General features: G+C 36.1%; 1 long non-coding RNA gene across 1 annotated transcript in view; it reads right to left on the bottom strand.

Annotated features, from left to right (window-relative positions):
• Positions 1 to 1,276: 1,276 nt before the first annotated feature.
• The window catches only part of LOC144369828 (uncharacterized), a 33,728-nt gene continuing 20,420 nt past the window's right edge, over positions 1,277 to 14,584 (bottom strand). The window contains exons 2-4 of the long non-coding RNA XR_013429615.1: positions 3,320 to 3,391; positions 2,524 to 2,631; positions 1,277 to 1,314 (exon numbers count right to left, since the gene is read on the bottom strand). This is a non-coding gene — a long non-coding RNA (uncharacterized LOC144369828). The remainder of the gene's footprint in view (positions 1,315 to 2,523; positions 2,632 to 3,319; positions 3,392 to 14,584) is intronic.

The raw sequence follows: 14,584 nt of genomic DNA, 5'->3' as shown, positions 1-14,584 counted from the left end.
AAAGCAATTCCAAATTTTATATCATATAGTCTTGCAAAAATCCTTCACACTCTGTGATTCCATAACACAAGTGTTAATGCTACACTTCTATGTAGTTATCACTGGTGACAGATGTGATTTTCATTTCTTTTTCTTTCATTTTATTTGCTTTTTAAAAAAATACATAATGGCACCAAAAATAATCTGTATCAAATATCTATCTTGATATTTTAGGTCTAGAATGTAATTTCCAGGCAGTGGGTGCGTTTGATCTTAGGGTTCTTTCATTTCATCAGAGCTCTTGCTCACAAAGGCAGCTGAGTGGGTGTGCTGCTCCCTGGGGAGAGTGCTGTTGAAAGCTCTGAGGGGGAAGCCTTTGACCTTCCACATTCCCATGATGGCTTCCATTCCCCACACACTGTTGTTCTCCAGTGCATTAGTTTTACGAGGGCCTAGATAAGGATTTTTTAAAATAAATTTTATACTCTGATTAACTGTACACTATGAGCCACCCATCATATAGCTTGGACCCTATCAAGCTTATTATGATCACCTGCTAGCTCCTGGTGTGGTTTTTGGGTCTACCCATTCTGCATCTGGGATGGGTACCCATTGTCCTTTGACATTGGAGTAACTAGAGCATCAACCACATTTCCCCATGTAAAGTGGGCTAGAAAAGCAGCTTGAAAGACAGAGTCAGGGAGAGGTGGCTGAAGGCATTTCACTCTTCAAGGATCAGCATGCTGACCTGACTTTTCTACTGGCAAAGAATAAACAACTCATGAGGAACTGGGTTCCACATGTCTATACAAGTCCATGTGAGATCATTGCATGACCTGTCTTAAAATGAGAGATTTAAAAAAATGTCTTAAAATGTTTCTCTCTGTGTAGAGCTTTTCAGCAACAGAAACACCCCTTGAAGTACTGTCAAGGTTTGCTACCCTAATTCACCGTTACACCTGATCTCTTTGAAAACATGTTTCTATTTAAGCTAAACAGCATACTCTTGAATTTATCTCCCTTACAATAGAGATGCTTCAATTGCCTTCTCCCTTGATCTTCTGCAGCATTTTTTTTACCACTTTCTCCACCTGCAATCTTCTTTTTCTCCAACATCATTTCTGTAGATGTGTTGAGACCCTTAGCATGCAGCAGATAGACCATATAGCTTTTAACTTTTATAAATTTTCACTTTCTGCTCATTTAACGGATTTATTTGTCATATAAACTTGGCCATAGATTTAAATAACCTGGATTTCCATTATTTTTACGTAGAATAAGATAAATCGAGATACTTGCCATCAAGCCTTGTTCTCCTGGTTTTCCTGGTTCACCCTTCCAAAAAAAAGTGATAATTTTAGTAATATGTAAACATTAAAAAACAATTTCAATCATTTTTCTTTCTTTTCCCCAATACTTTCTGGGCACATGAATGTCAAGTACATTTTTCAGATTAAATAGAGGAATCTAAACATAGCACACTTAAAAGAACTGATATTTTTTTCAAAATAATTTTATGGACATCTTTGATTAAATATTTAGTCTGGATCATCATGACCTCTTATGATGACATAAAATTGATAATATGGTTTCTTCTTTTTGAGAATCTGAACATGTGTGTGTTTGTGTAAAATATATATATATATATATATACACACACAGTTGCTCTTAGTGCAGGAATTAAACCACAAAATGATTAGAGATTGATTTTAAATTTTGGTCCTCTTGAATTAATGATGGTTGAAGTTAAAGCAATGCATTAAATAAAATTTAATTTGGCAATAAATCTTAATTTCTAGTCCTAAAGCCATAATATTAATTTCACATTTTTAATGTTTTCCATATATTTCCTTACATGGCTGGGTTGCCTCTATCAAACCATATCATTGATCTAGCCTGTACTTTGACATTATTGAAACTTGCTTAATCTTACTAAGTATTGAAATCACTTTTAAATGATTTCTATTAATAAACTTTACATACAAAGGAGAACTGGGGTATTAAGAACATTAAACACTGATGTTTGAACCATAAATCGTGCTATTCTTTTTGGCATTATTTTTTATCAATTTATTTATAAGAGATTAAGTATTAATTTACATCCTTTATTTTCCATACATTGTATGGGACTTTATTGTGTATGCAATTGAGCCTTTTGGGAAATGTTATTAATCCAGCACTTACAGTTTTTCAACTAAGCTCCCACCTAAGCCAAGGCATGGGTTGACGTACACTATGGTAGGCAGGATACTTGTAAGATGGGGCATCTCTGGTCATGAACATCTTGAGGCTTACCTGAAAACCAGTTTACTGCTGTCTCCAAGTCTCTGTGGTGTACATGGATTGCAGGTGGATTGGGTAGTAAAGTGGACTGTGGCTGGGAGGGCCCTTCAAACCCCAGGAACCCTCGTGTCATCCCACTTTCCTCAAACCCCTCCCCACACTTCACTCCCTGGTCCCATAGCCCCACCCTGCTCCTTTGTAGTTCTCAGCCCTTAACACAAAACAAAACCTGTGAGAACACTGATCCAGAAGGCAACTCACAGGTACGCCTGGCATTCCATGGGGGCCATCTTTCCCGGTGTCCCCAGGTGGCCCTCGTGGGCCTGGAGGGCCTGGGGGTCCTGGAGGCCCTGCCTGACCTTGGTCACCCTGGAAAGGAGAAGGGAACAGACCAACAATAACCATCAAATTTGAACACCCAAGCCTTCTTTTCAACACTTTGTACACTTTCAAAAAATTTGTATCATCCACATTTACACAATGAAAAGAACCAGAAACACGGAGCCTGTAGGCAATTTACCTGCCAGCAGGGAGCAAATAAATATCACACTGGATGAGCGGAGTAGATAATATTAAAATCAAAGTAGCTCAGAAACCAGCAGCCCAACTCTAAGAGTATATACACAATCACTATATTCAGAGCTTATATAACTCTATCTATGGCAACGCTATATCAGTTATATTCACTATACATGGCTTCATTTATAGTTTGACAAATATTTTTTCATAATCTACAAAATTAAGCATATGAGGTTCTTGTATACTATGTAATACTTTATAAATTACCAAAGGTAGAGAACTTTAGAAACTGCATCTCTTACTGGTTACAATTTAAGTTGTTATTTTTTTTAATTAATCAAAAATTAGGCAGGCTATGTCTTTTTATTTTGGTACTTGTATATACAATTCAAATGGAGCTCACTAAACATAATTTTGTTCTAGGATAAAGGCCACCCTCCAATCATGCCCCACCCACAAGAGATAAATGGTAAAGCAAAACACAGAGCAATATATGAATGTAAAGAAGAAATGAGACTCCAGCGAGAAGCAGCACTACCTTAATCAGGCGGCGTTTAATGAGCTGCTGATCAGCAGAGAGAAACCCATGATTGATTTTAGGAAACACCAGCTGATCAGTCAGGTGAGGTCAAAGTTTGAAGTTCAGAGATGAGAGAGTTGAAGAATAGGCATCAGAAGGCCCCAAGAAAGAAATAAAGATATACACATTAGATATTTAATGACCATGGAACAAAACAGAACTGGCACTTGTGTCTGCCACCAGACCTTCTGGCTCATCTTAAAAAACATATAACCCTGAAGTGGGAATGGTGAGGCCATGTTTTTAGTTAGAAGTGAATCCTTTTTGTATTAATGTTGGGTCTTTTTTAGTGTAGCCCATTCTGAGATGGAGGTGAGCTGCATTGGGGGGAGAGCTGAATTCTGAGCAGAAAGTCTACAGATGAAGCACCAGTTCCATTTTCATCAGACTTGTCAACCAGCGTAAGGCAGCAGGAACCTGATAGCCATTTCTTTGATGCTCAAAGTCTAAAGTACTTAGAATTACTTAAGTAGCTCGGAAATATCATAGAGCATTAGGATACATGCAACTCAAACCAGGCAGGTGTGGCATGGTCCTAGCTAATGATGCCCTTCTCTCTATACTGATCTGTTTGATAAAACATCCTTCTCTGAGTTTGCTCAGGATACAGCCCCTTAATATACACCTGACCTCACTGAGGCAGGTGACCTTCCAGATGCCCAACACTAGTCACTTGCAGTTAGGATGAGAGGGAGCACCTGGGCTGGGCAGGCCAATCAAATGGTTCTTGCTGACTCTTATGCTGATTGCAGTTCTGAGCAAACATAAGTATCAACCACAAACCTTGATGGAGAGGATCTGATTATTGTGCAGGGCAGCAACTGTGGGGAAGCCTGGTGGGCCCTATGGACACAGCACAGCACCAAAACAACATGACACTGTACGTCACACAGACATTTCACCAGTGGACAAACAAAACAAGCACATACCTAATGTCTAACTAACTCCTTGGCTCAGGTCTTATGAACACCATCAACAGAATTAGACACATCAGTTCCCAAGTGACCAGCCATTCCTTAAAGCATGGTGTGTGGGACTGAGAACTCTAAGGGCCTCTTGGGGCAGGCACAATGGGATCTGCCTCTATGCCTGTGTAGTTTCCTGTTCTTAACATTTCTGGAATATTCCTCATGAAATGTTAGTACAAAATGGAAATAACTATAGACACTGTTATGAAAACAACACTGTAAATCTCCTCTATTGATACTCTGTTTACAACTTCAGACATATAATACATATATTAATTCTTCTTTTGGACAAGAACAGTGAACAGAATTTTGCTGTCAGAACAGGGGTATTCCTAAGAATAAACATAGGGCATCACATAAAATACAGTCTTGCCACCCACATATCAAAGTTTCTCTCTCCAATCATATGATGAATCTCAGGTCTCCTGTTTTAGAAATTTTCACAGAAGTGGGAGATGGAAATCTGTCTCTTATAACATGTGCATTTCATGTCAGGGGGATTTATGGTCACACTCTGCAGTAATCACTTCTGTCATGTAACTTTTCCAAAAGAACTTGACAGTTCACACAACCCCTTAAAGCAGAAAAGTGGCTTGAAATTCCTTCACCAAGGAGAATGAGGGAGAGATGTTTTACAGAGACACGGACTGACTTCAATAATATGTACCAATTCTTCCACAAAGGCATTATCCGTTGGTTAAGTTGAAGAGAGAAATTTTGCCTTTGCTCCATTTCTTTTCTGACAACATGCGAAACTGGAGTCTTTTATTCCAATTTAAAAATATAAAAAACAACAGAACATGTTTCTCATACAAATAAACAAGCACCACAGTGACACATGGCCTCAAGCTTCAGTGAGATTTCCTTCTTCCCACCCAATTCTAGTTTGAGGATACTTTTAGGAATGACCAGAAAGTTTCTACGTTTATAATTTGATTACTTTTATGGACATTTTCCTATTTTGCCCATGTTAGGGATATGTTTTTCTTTTTAAGAGACCCAATAAAATCAGGTTTGTAGTATGAAGACATTTCTTCAGCCCTAATATCTTTGGTTTCATTCTTTAGCACTATGACTTCTCAGGAAGCAAAGCAGAGGAAACCTCATCCCTGTTGCCAAATCCATCCTGATAAGGCTATTAAGTGGCTGGCTGGTTTTGAGATGACCTGTGTCCTCTTTTATTCTCTCCAAGTAAAAGTCCTTTAAACATAGTCTCTGCACAAACTCAGAAATGCTACAAGTTGGAAAACAGATGTGTACAATTTGCTTTTGTTTTACTATGGAACACGAGTTTAAAATGTTATTAGATGGTAATGTGCCAGCAGCATCTTTCCATCTGTGACTCATTAGCCCGATATTACACAGTCAAAATTTTATATATAAACCTCATATTTATGTAACAAAGAACAAAAACAGATACAAACAAGAAGTCTATGAGGGATCAGAATCTTGATTAGTGGTGTTAAATCATAATGTCACTTGAAACAGGATTATCTAACAGAATAATTTTAAATTAAAAACCTTTTAACAGCACACATGGCAGGCTTAAAAATGTTTTGAAATTTGAATGTATAAATAAGTCACCTCTTGTACTTATATTTGAGCATGACCAGCTTTCAGTGTGATCATATTTTCAAAATGCTCAACAAAATATTACTAAGTTTTAGAACTTCTTGGTTTGAGTTCTAGTTTTGGAGATCTAAAGAGGAAAGGGGACAGGTAATTCTCACTTCAGATAGCTCCTTTTTCTCTAACAGGAAATCTCTACTTGAGGAAGCTGATCTTCTATTCCCCAATCATCTTAACTGTGAACATGCTAGCAATTAGGTAGCAAAGTAAAAAGAGAGCAGAAGAAGAGTTTCTTAAATTCCAACATAAAAACCTTGTTCTGGGATGCAATATTCTAAGACCCTGGGCTTTTCAAACATGATAAAAGTAACCTCCAGGTGAGCCAGTGCCCTGGTATTTAAAGACAAGAATAAACATGGTATATTTTTTAGAAAGTCATTTTTAATTAATGGTGATCATTTAAACATCTTTTTAGTGTGAAACAAACAATAGTATATTCTGGGGGGAATAATGCAATACTGTGTGGATTTTAAAGTATTTTTACCATTTAATGGTGGTGATAAATTCCATTTCAAAGAAGTTATCTCTAGATGCTGGGTAGACACCAATTCTCTGCTTCCCACAGGCACTGGTTTGAAAAGCCCTGGTGCTGAATCTTAAGGACCTACTTACCTTGTGGTCATAACTGCCAGGCTTCCTAGCTATTCATACAGGAAATACACTTTTCATTAACTATGCCATTTTTTTCCCACAGTATCATTAGTCATAGTCTTTTCTAAATAAATGGAACGGACATATTTCACTTGGTTTTACATCTCAGAAAGCTTGCCTGGTACATAGATGGCTTGAGTGGGTGTGGGGGAAAAAACATGTCTCCAGAAAAATATGAAACATCCAGGAATAAGCTGAAATACTGAAATAATTTGTACATATTTTCATCCCCAAAATATTTTTAATTTTTAAGAAACTAGATGTACAAGAGCATAATACATAATACCTTATACAACTCACATTCTCTAATGGGAACATAAAATTCAAGACATGTTCATGAATCTTTATGACATTCTATGTAGCAGTAACCATCTCTGGACCAATATTTTGTCATCAACACAGGAGGGGCTTTGTCCCCCTTCATTACCCTCTAGAAGGAAAGAGGAATGTGTACCCCAAAGAGAGGTTGAACAAATATATCATCTATAAGAAATGCTTCTAACTATTTGGAGGTCTTAAATTAAAGATGTGATTGTCACTTTTATGGTATACTCAGTAATGATGAGTGTTATATGATTGCATTATGGTGAGAAAATTTTGTGTTCTGTCAAAAGTATTCCACAAGGCAACAATAGAGCCAGAAATGTAATCCCAGACTTCTAATTCCAGATTTTGTCTTTGCACAATTTATGTGTTTATGATAATTTCTTTCTACTTGTTTTAGAGTTTAAATGTTAGAAAGCTTAAAAATTGACTAACACTCAACAATATTGAAGAAGTATTTGCAAAGTGCCTTCTGTGCAGCATTCACTATGCGAGGCATTAGGGATTGAAATGCAAGCAGGATCTCAAGCTCACAGTTAACAGCTAGGGAGGAAATAAACAAGCAGAATCCACATTGGATGGTAAGTATTTTGATGACTGTGCTTGACGAAATGGAGTAGTTACAAAGAAAACAAAATGTGCACCTAACACCGCCTCTGGGGAGCCATAGGGGACTTCCTAAGCCAGGTGAATGAGCTGCAGGAGGTTGGTAAAGCGAAAGTAAAACTGAAGACAGACTTCAGGAAGATGCTCCAAAAGTAGTGATAACTGTATCCCAGAACTAGAGGAGGGATGAATCAATAGTTATTAAAGAAACAGAATCTGCAGGAATTGTAACTTTTTAAAAATATATGGGAGAATTTTGAGAGCAGGTCTCTCAAAATGGTCCTAGGTTTCTAGTCTGAGCAAGAAAGGTTGTAGAGAAAATTCTAAAACAGAGTGGATTTTTGAGACAGGCGATGTATTCAGTTAGGAAATCTGCTGAATTTGAGCCAAGACCAGTCAAGGGTGACAGTTGGATTTGCACATAAAAGAAGAGAGTTGAGAATCAGGAGTCAAACTGCCATATGAAGTCATCTAAGGGGGCTGCAAAGAGAACAGACCTAAGACAGACTTCTCAGAAAGACTTGAATTTATGGCATGAGTAGAGAAAGAGGCAACTACAAAGAGAATCCATAGGAAGTAGGTGGGTTGTTATGGAAGCAGGAGAAAGGTTAACTCCCTTCACAAAAATTCTAGATAGGCAAATAACTGAAAATGAGAGACACACATTCTTGTTTAGTACATAATTAATTATGTTGTATACATGCATATAAATATCCAATAGTGCGACTAGGCTATGGATGGCCAATGTCATTGAAATGAATACTCTTTGATAAGTATAAGAAAGTGCACCTGAGATTGCAGGGGTATAGAGAAGAAATTAATTACAAAGGCCAACAAAACTCAACAGCAACTCATATTAGAATAAAACAATATGTGTTATCTGTTATATTGAGAAGTGGAAATCTCTGAATTTCTCCATAACGTACACTATCATGACCCTGTTTGCTGAAAATATATCATATATTACAACATAACCATTAAGTGGGCATGTGTGCAGCATAAATAAAGATAAATATTCCTAGAAACTGATAAAATGATTTCTAGCTAAGAGATACCAGATGGGGAAATATTATAATAGAATGCAAAAATTTTTTAGGTAAAAGAATAACTTTAACAGCAGGAACTGTTAGGAGACTAAATAAAGAAAGATGACATTAGGAGAAAGAAATGTGCTGCTAAATCATTCCATATTGCAATAAATGGTATCATCTCTCTGTCTGAAAAGAAAAATCAACTATACAAAGCTAAGTGGCCAAAAGAATCCTATGAACAACCAAATAACATGAGAATTGGAGACTGTGAAAATCAGCTTATCAGTGACAAAGACTGACTTATGGAAGTATTAATTTTGGAAAGAGTTAGGCTTCTACTATTGAATATAAAATTTCATCTGGTTCACAAAATTAGTTTTCTTTATTGATACTTTAAGTCCCATTCTATTATGTTCAAGCATAAATGTTAATCCTAGACATTTCAGTAATTACCTTTTTGATAAATCTGAATTTCACAAAGTATTTAAAAGAGAAAGAACAATGCAATCTGTATATTGACAAATGTTAGTAAATGCTATACCTACTAAAATGTTAAGTAAGTAAAGACAAACTACAAAATACTGGCACACAATCACAAGTGTGGCAGATAAATTCCAATGCAAATGCAAAGTGAAAAAAATTGCCCAAACTATACTTGCAGGTTAAAAGGCTTTATGTATATATGACCTTTTAAGGGATTCCAAGGTTGTTGAAAAGGAGTCTCTAATGACATACAGCTAAGAAAGACCAATAAAAGATGAACTCCATGAAAAGAGAAAATAAAATTTCTACAAATTTTATTAATATAAACTTTGTTATTATTGGATCAGAGGTAGTCTTTCTAAATGCACATCCAGAGAATAGTTCTATCTTAGGTTTTCAAACTAATAATAAAATTACAAATAATAACAATAATGATGAGGATGATGATAATAACTATGGCTAGTATGCATATGATACTTATTCCAGGTAAGATTTGGAGAGCTTTATAAATATTAATTCTTCTACTCATCACATTGATGAGGAATTTGAGGTAGAAAGAGGTTAAGAGTTTTGTCTGCCTAACTCTAAGTATCTGGACCAAGACGAACATACTAGCCATTGCTCCAGAGTATGGTCTCTGAACTTCATTTCCACTCATTCACTTAATCAAGAAAAGTTTAGTAATATCCTACTATAAGTAAGGGAATGTTTTGAACATTGAGCTTAGAGAGGTGAAAAAGATAGGTTTATTCAGGTATAATGGAGCTTAGAGCACAACCCAAAGAGGTAGCCATTGAACAAGCAATTTCAGATGTGCCCAGGATTTCTTTCCATGTCGTTATTATTCGTGATTCTTTTCCTCTTGCATTTTCTATTTCCTTTACCTCCCCACCTCCATTGATCAAGCTCTTAGTTGCCCTCCACTTACTGCTTCAGGTGAGGCATGAGGAAACAGATTAGAAAACACAGTGGTACCTAAGCACATTCTGTCTGGGGAAGGAGTAAGGCACCCTAAAGATGGAATTTGAGGTGGGTGAGGAAGGATGCATAAGTTGGTATATGAAGTGGAGTGCAGACTAGGATCCACTGGAAGAAGCCATCCCAGTCTGAACAAAGAGGTGAAGGCATATACGAATGCCAGGAAGGTGAATTTGGTTGGGACTAAAGCATACATTTCTTACAGAAAAGTATGGAAAAGTTTATACTATATAGATGTTGGAAGTCTTAAAAAATGTTTAAAGGGGGCTACCACAAGATTTTTTTTCCCAGTGAAGATACCCTACTATATGTGGGTTTAAAGAAAACAACACTGGCTAGGTTAGGAAGAACAGATTAAAACCAAGATATAGTCCATGATTCCCCAAATCCAAAGTCCCCGGAGATAACATATTTTTTTCACAAGTTTAAAGTTTTTTCTAAAGTTTCAGCAAACTTGTGTGATGCCAAACACTTAGTTGAGCAGATGTGAGGCTATTTATGGTTCCTAATAATCTTGCTTAGTGTAACTATGCATATGTTGCACTATAGAATTTGATGTTTTGATTATGGGGTATCTCAGGCCTTTCTAAGGGTGTCAGACAATATGTAGCACATGATCCACAGACACTCCCTAATCCCTGAAGTTCTGAAGCACATCTTATGCTGAGGGTTTCAAGAAGGGATGGTGAGTCTAGTTCAAAATTCATGACAAATCCATTTACCAGAATGAACAATTATAGAAAAGTAGGACACTTTACACTTAAGGCAATGAATTTGATTTCAAATGATAAATTTGACTATAAAATTCCCCAGACTATTTAGGCTAATCTGGGAAATGCACAGCCTAAATAGATGATATGAATTATATAATTTGTGCAAGTTTGTAGCAATTAAAAAAATTTTTAAATGTTTATGTATGAATTAAAACTAGGCTGATCAATTATTATCTAGTATATATCTTTTACATCTGGTATATATCTTTAATTACTTGCTTTCATGAAAAAACCCACATATTTCATAAAAAATAAACTCATAGGTATTGCAAGTAAATGAAAAAAAATTGTAAAAATTTTGAACTTTTATTAATAAAAAAATTCTCTTAAAGTCTTTTTAGAAAATCAACTTACCAAATACTGCATAATTTGTTTAAATATCCTTTAAAAAATGTAAAACTAAGCTCTAACTCAGCTGTATCTGAATTTCATTCAATATGCATTTGAAATGCAAATTGATGAATTGTAGACCTCCTACTAATAATTTTTAATTCTCAAGAAATCCTCCTTATAAGGTAGCAGAAAATCACAGTAGTGAACAAAACAATAATATTTTGCACTCACAGTTTATTCTTTTCTTTTGTAGTATTTGGGGTTGAATCCAGGGGTATTGATGTAGTAGGTATCTTCAATCTTTACTTGTTTATGTATTTTTTGAGACAGGGTCTCCCTAAATTGCCCAAGCTGGGTTTAGACTTGCAATCCTGACTCAGCCTCACGAGTAGCTGGGATTATAGCGAGCAACATTGTACTCGATTTACCCACATTTCTATTAAATCTAGAGAGTTCTGCAGCTGTGGTTGCCAAGCCAAAGATTCACCTCAGCTTGAATATGCCCTATCCATTCTCTGAAAAAAAAGAGTTTACATCTGGCAGAGGAGGCACAGCATGGTTCACGAAAGAAGAGGGTCAAGCAAATAGGGGATGGGGCACCTGATACTGAAGGGAAATTTGTCCAGTGGCCTGTGAGAAAAGTTCAATTTTTTAGCATTTTTCATACTGAGAGAAAAATCCAATGTGTCTAACCTTCCCTAGAAACTCAATTTAGTGTTCTGACTTAATGAGTATTGGCTAAACTTCTTTTGTATATGTGATTAGATTGAGTTGACTCTAAAATTCCTTGGGCATGCACTGTGTATGGTAGCCTCTTTTCTTGTTCCAAGAGAGCAGACAGATGCCTGGCAGCCACTTCATAAAAAAGCTGTTGAGAGTCCCATGGGCCTTAGCTACACTGGGCAGACAGCTATCTTTGTACTTCTTATTCAACCTGTGAAGTTTACCACTACCCATAAATAAAATTCAGCCCACAGTAAATGCCTGATAACCCTTGGGATACCAGAACTTTCCAAAAGTGATCTTAGAAACAAAGATAATGGAGTACTTAGTAGAGTCACCAGAGAGTACTGTTACTCATGGTGGTACTATTCCAGGTACTTTCTTCACTTGCCAATCTGGCCAATCTGGTTCTGTTCTGTGAAATTCCCCTTTAGTCTACATTCCAATTTTTAGTGTTTCCCAGGATTAAATTACAAAATCTAAAATAGAGGCTGCAGCTTGAAGATACTCTTGAAATTTTCATGTTTCCATTTACAGACTGTGAGTTAGAACATGTGATTGGTTAAGTAACCCTGTAATTAATTAGATTTGATATCTCTTGTATACACGGAATAAACACAAAACAACAATAAAGATGAAGCAGATGACATAAAGAAGCAGGTTTAACACAAAGGAAGTGGGGGGACTTGGCTGAAGAAGAGAGTACAATTGGGGCTACCAGGAAGCCATCACCACTCAACTGATTTTTGCCACAGGGGAAAGCAGACCTAATGCTTCTAAGTCTGCCCTTGCTTCAGGAGAAACCAGAAATCCAAGTTACCAATTCCAGTTTAGTTTAATGCATTTTATAATCCAAACCAAAATGTATATGAGGGTAAGATTTGGGCAAAGACCACCAGTTAAAGATAAGTGATATGATACTTTTGAATGTTGAGTTAGAATCAGAACTACTGTAGAAGGGCTGTATCACATAACGGAAATACTTACCCCACTGACGAGTACTTTATTTTGGTGCCTTAGCATAGAAGAAAAGCCTACAAGTTCTCACCGTATCAATCTCAGGCTATAATTCAGAGCACTGTTAAGTCATAAAAGTTTCAAAATATGATTACTATATAGTATCTCTACAAGAAGCACAGAACAAGGTGTGATTCCTTTTTAAAAGGGAGAATTGGATTCCACAGTGATGCATCCTTTGGGAAGGAGGCCCATGATTTGAGCTCTCAATGAAAAGGGCTGTGTAATCTACATGAGAATTATGGTTTCTCCGGGAATCTCGCAAAAGAATTTCCTGACTTCTGGGAAACTAAATCTAAAGTTTATAATTATATGGATATTAGAAATTGTAATATGAAATCCTACTTTTTTGGTTTTAATTTCCTAGTTGTGGTTGATGAGGAAATGCAGTACATTTTTATATTAAGCTGTATATCACATACTAGAATGTTTATTATATTTAATTTTTAAAAGTGATATGTATATTTGCACATATGGTTTACTTGAAATAATACTGCTGATGATATTTGATATTTTATCCCTCAAATTTCTTTTTATACTTTCAAATTTCAAATACTTATGTGATCACAGGCCAGTCAAAAAGTCAAGAATAAAGATTTTATTGTTTTCCAAAGCAACTGAAATTGAGGTCCCAAAATAAGCTTTATATGCAATTTTTAATGGGATCAATTCCCAATTTAAAGGTACTTAATATTCCATTTGTCAAAGGAATTCATCCATATACAACAGAAGCTAGATTTTTTTTTCTTCCCATGATTTCATGAACTAATTCAAAGCATAACATGATCTTCCAATTTAGTAAATGTTAAATGATGTATGTATTTTCTTTATTTGACAACAAATAGAAGACTGACAGTGTTCTATGTTTGAATAAATACATAATTAAGACCAAGGAAAAACTTTCTCTGATGTCTTAAAAGATATAAAAGTAATAGCCCAATTTACAAAATACAGATGTGCCTCATAGATCCTTTTTTTCTTGACTGGGGTCTCCAATTTCAGTACCCATAAGGAACAAAGTTTATGTGTTAAAAACCAGGTGGCATCTGGGATACTTAGATAAGGTACCAGTTCTATCACCTCATCAGCTACAACTTTTATGATTCCCATATGTGGCTAAAAAATTACAAGATGAAAGCCTGTAATGTCATTACTGAAACTGCATTGCTTATTTTTTCATAAGGCACTGTCAACCGTTCTCCTTGGTTGACATGGGCTTTTAACAATAATGAAATGAAAAGAGAGAAAGAGTAATGTATCATTTCACGGCGATGGGACAAAGCTCCATAACATTACAATTGTACAATTGTCCTGTTTCTTGAAATTGTGAAACACCAGGAAAGTTGAAAAGTGACATAAAACAAATGCGATTGAGAAAAAAAATATATGTGCAAAGGACACGCCTGAATCAATTTTTGTACAAAGTATCATTATCCAATTTGTGGATTATAAGCTCTTAATAATTAAGAAGTAGAGTGGACTTCCTTCTACTCTCTTATTCTTTGTAGGGTTTCCTTCATTATGACTGTCTAACTGGATAAAAGGAGAGGAAGAAAGAGGAAGTGAAAGTCAAATGAAGGATTAATGTAGCAGAGGGGATGGCACACCATGATCCGTGTCAGGAGTACGTGGAGCCCTCAGGGCATGAGGTGAAATTCTAAGAGAATCAGGAAGAGTATTTTTTTTTCAGATAGAATCAGAAAGAGC

The sequence above is a fragment of the Ictidomys tridecemlineatus genome, chromosome 2 (assembly GCF_052094955.1).
Source record: "Ictidomys tridecemlineatus isolate mIctTri1 chromosome 2, mIctTri1.hap1, whole genome shotgun sequence".
In the NCBI taxonomy this organism is placed as follows: domain Eukaryota; kingdom Metazoa; phylum Chordata; class Mammalia; order Rodentia; family Sciuridae; genus Ictidomys; species Ictidomys tridecemlineatus.
The sequence above is the reverse complement of the archived record's forward strand: the minus strand, read 5'-3'. Positions and strand labels throughout refer to the sequence as shown.